Genomic DNA, 5,000 nt, shown 5'->3' on the forward strand with positions numbered 1-5,000 from the left:
TTGGGACGTAATCAACGCGAGCTTATGACTCGCGCTTACTAGGAATTCCTCGTTTATGGGGGATAATTGCAAACCCCAATCCCCAGCACGAAGGAGTTTCAACGGGTTGCCCGGGCCTCTAGGCCAGGGAGAACATGCTGATTCCTTCAGTGTAGCGCGCGTGCGGCCCAGGACATCTAAGGGCATCACAGACCTGTTATTGCTCAATCTCGTGCGGCTCGAAGCCGCCGGTCCCTCTAAGAAGAATTTTAATACGCCGCCAGTGAGTTGCTCGACCGAAATCGGGCACACCTAAATGACGACGCCTATTTAGCAGGCTAGAGTCTCGTTCGTTACCGGAATTAACCAGACAAATCGCTCCACCAACTAAGAACGGCCATGCACCACCACCCACCGAATCAAGAAAGAGCTATTAATCTGTCAATCCTTCCGGTGTCCGGGCCTGGTGAGATTTCCCGTGTTGAGTCAAATTAAGCCGCAGGCTCCACTCCTGGTGGTGCCCTTCCGTCAATTCCTTTAAGTTTCAGCTTTGCAACCATACTCCCCCCGGAGTCCAAAATCTTTGGTTTCCCGGAAGCTGCCCGCCGAGCCATTGTAGTAACGTCGGCGGATCGCTAGATGACATATTTACGGTTAGAACTAGGGCGGTATCTAATCGCCTTCGAACCTCTAACTTTCGTTCTTGATTGATGAAAACACCTTTGGCAAATGCTTTCGCTGATGTTCGTCTTGCGACGATCCAAGAATTTCACCTCTAACGTCGCAATACGAATGCCCCCAGTTATCCCTATTAATCATTACCTCGGAGTTCTGAAAACCAACAAAATAGAACCGAGATCATATTCTATTATTCCATGCACGAAATATTCAAGCGGCATTTTGAGCCCGCTTTGAGCACTCTAATTTGTTCAAAGTAAAATTGTCGGCCCACCTCGACACTCACCGAAGAGCACCGCGATAGGATTTTGATATTGAACCGGCGTTTTACCGCCGGCTCACCGACGATATGCTCCGCAAACGTGTCAGTATCACCGCGGATGCGGTGCACCGACAGCGCGGCGCACAAATGCAACTACGAGCTTTTTAACCGCAACAATTTTAGTATACGCTATTGGAGCTGGAATTACCGCGGCTGCTGGCACCAGACTTGCCCTCCAATTGTTCCTCGTTAAAATATTTAAAGTGTACTCATTCCGATTACGAGGCCTCGAAAGAGTCCCGTATCGTTATTTTTCGTCACTACCTCCCCGTGCCGGGAGTGGGTAATTTGCGCGCCTGCTGCCTTCCTTGGATGTGGTAGCCGTTTCTCAGGCTCCCTCTCCGGAATCGAACCCTGATTCCCCGTTACCCGTGACAACCATGGTAGTCGCAGAAACTACCATCGAAAGTTGATAAGGCAGACATTTGAAAGATGCGTCGCCGGTACTGGACCATGCGATCGGCAAAAGTTATCCAGATTCATCAAAATTAACGACTTCGGACGAGACGCCCTCCGTCGATTGGTTTTGATCTAATAAAAGCACTCATCCCATCACTGGTCAGAGTTCTGATTGCATGTATTAGCTCTAGAATTACCACAGTTATCCAAGTAACTGAGTAAGATCTAAGGAACCAAAACTGATATATTGAGCCATTCGCGGTATCGCCTTAATACGGCTTGCACTGAGACATGCATGGCTTAATCTTTGAGACAAGCATATAACTACTGGCAGGATCAACCAGGGAGCTAACATAGATTATTCTCGACGACGACGACGACACGTCCGTGCGTGCTTGCGCGAACGCGACACCTTCGCCGTAAGTTTCTCTCATTTAACTCGATTCTCGTTTCTGGCAACGACGACGACGACGACGACGTTGTCTTCGTTCGTCGTCGCTTCGAAACGAGGTTCGTCGTACCGTATCGATTCGATCGCGTTAGACGCGATAGACTCTTACGGTTGACTTTTTTCATTCATTATCATAATAAATAATGATAAATAACCGACGACATCGAAGTAGCCCGAGAAGAGCACGACGACGACGACGACGACGACGATTCGTCTTCTAAGATGACACTCGACGGTCACGAATATGAATATTCGAAACGAGATCGTTCATTTTAGAAACACTTCCGTACACGATGTGCACGTATGTTATTGTTCAACGGATATATGTGTCGTGAAACATTCGGATCGACGCCCGGTGTTTGAGTGTTCGTACCGATACTCGGGTTATGTATTTTTCGTACATGATAGTTTTTGTTAATATAAAGAGTTTTAGGAACGACCGTTTCGCATACATTTCTATATGCATTAAACGAACGTACTGAATCTTTTAAAAACTCCGTCTGCCGCGTTTATCTCCGAAGACATCGTCATCGCACCACACATCGGGGTCCACAATAAATCTACACGAGAACGTCATACGTTATCATGTCGATGAATTTGTAGAGAGAGGAGCGATGACGACGCCGGAGTCGCTTTAGAAAGAGCAACTTACGTACGTCCGTCGGTCGGCACAGTTATAGAACGAAAAGTATATTTCTCCACATTATTTGTATAATATATTATTATTGTAAAACGACAACGCCGCGACGAGCTTACGACGACGACGACCGCGGCAGCAGCAATACATTATAATATAATACAATACTAGAAGAAAACAACTTTTCGATAGAGTCTTATCTTCAACGGTTGCGACGCGTCTCACGAAATAATATTATCATATATATCGTTCGACGTTCGAACCGAACGTACTCTATGTATATGCCGGACGATGAATATGACATTCGGCGCTTCATAACGGCGGATGTATTTTTTTCGAATATTTTTATATTTAATGTTTTATATATAATATCAACCCCCTCCCCGTCGCAAGGAATAAAACAAAGAACTCCCCCCCAACCCCCTAACCTCCCACCCCCACCCCCGAAAAATTAACGCGGTACGTTCGTGTATTGTGGAATCGAAGTTTATATTTTACGACGATAACATACTTTATTTTTCTGAAATATTTTAAAATAACATTAGAATCGAACACGATAACGATATCCGAGTGATTTCATTCGATCACTAAATTTGAACTATAACAGAACGATAATAAAATATCTTTGAAATGTGAAAAAAATAACGCGGTACGTTCGTGTATTGTGGAATCGAAGTTTACATTTTACGACGATAACATACTTCATTTTTCTGAAATATTTTAAAATAACATTAGAATCGAACACGATAACGATATCCGAGTGATTTCATTCGATCACTAAATTTGAACTATAACAGAACGATAATATAACATCTTTGAAATGTGAAAAAATTAATGCGGTAAGTTCGTGTATTGTGGAATCGAAGTTTACATTTTACGACGATAACATACTTTATTTATCTGAAACATTTTAAAATGACACTAGATTCGATCATTGCATTTGAACTATAACAGAAAGATAATATAATATCCTTCAAATGTGAAAAAATTAACGCGGTACGTTCGTGTATTGTGGAATCGAAGTTTACATTTTACGACGATATCATACTTTATTTATCTGAAATATTTTAAAATTACACTAGAATCGAACACGATAACGATATCCGAGTGATTTCATTCGATCATTGCATTTGAACTATAACAGAACGATAATAAAATATCTTTCAAATGTGAAAAAATTTACGCGGTACGTTCGTGTATTGTGGAATCGTAGTTTACATTTTACGACGATAACATACTTTATTTATCTAAAATATGTTAAAATAACACTAGATTCGATCATTGCATTTGAAATATAACAGAACGATAATATAATATCTTCAAAATGTGAAAAAATTAACGCGGTACGTTCGTGTATTGTGAAATCGAAGTTTACATTTTACGACGATAACATACTTTATTTATCTAAAATATGTTAAAATAACACTAGATTCGATCATTGCATTTGAACTATAACAGAACGATAATAAAATATCATTGAAATGTGAAAAAAATAACGCGGTACGTTCGTGTATTGTGGAATCGAAGTTTACATTTTACGACGATAACATACTTCATTTTTCTGAAATATTTTAAAATAACATTAGAATCGAACACGATAACGATATCCGAGTGATTTCATTCGATCACTAAATTTGAACTATAACAGAACGATAATATAACATCTTTGAAATGTGAAAAAATTAACGCGGTACGTTCGTGTATTGTGGAATCGAAGTTTACATTTTACGACGATAACATACTTTATTTATCTGAAACATTTTAAAATAACACTAGATTCGATCATTGCATTTGAACTATTACAGAAAGATAATATAATATCCTTCAAATGTGAAAAAATTAACGCGGTACGTTCGTGTATTGTGGAATTGAAGTTTACATTTTACGACGATAACATACTTTAGCGACATCGTTCATGACACGAACTAACCACGAACGTGACACTACAAAATTTACATCTTATAATATCTTTCAAATGTGAAAAAATTAACGCGGTACGTTCGTGTATTGTGGAATCGAAGTTTACATTTTACGACGATAACATACTTTATTTATCTGAAATATTTTAAAATGACACTAGATTCGATCATTGCATTTGAACTATAACAGAACGATAATATAATATCTTCGAAATGTGAAAAAATTAACGCGGTACGTTCGTGTATTGTGGAATCGAAGTTTACATTTTACGACGATAACATACTTTATTTTTCTGAAATATTTTAAAATAACATTAGAATCGAACACGATAACGATATCCGAGTGATTTCATTCGATCACTAAATTTGAACTATAACAGAACGATAATATAATATCTTCGAAATGTGAAAAAATTAACGCGGTACGTTCGTGTATTGTGGAATCTAAGTTTACATTTTACGACGATAACATACTTTATTTATCTAAAATATGTTAAAATAACACTAGATTCGATCATTGCATTTGAAATATAACAGAACGATAATATAATATCTTCAAAATGTGAAAAAATTAACGCGGTACGTTCGTGTATTGCGGAATCTAAGTTTACATTT

The sequence above is a fragment of the Nymphalis io genome, chromosome 29, assembly GCF_905147045.1.
Source record: "Nymphalis io chromosome 29, ilAglIoxx1.1, whole genome shotgun sequence".
In the NCBI taxonomy this organism is placed as follows: Eukaryota; Metazoa; Arthropoda; class Insecta; order Lepidoptera; family Nymphalidae; genus Nymphalis; species Nymphalis io.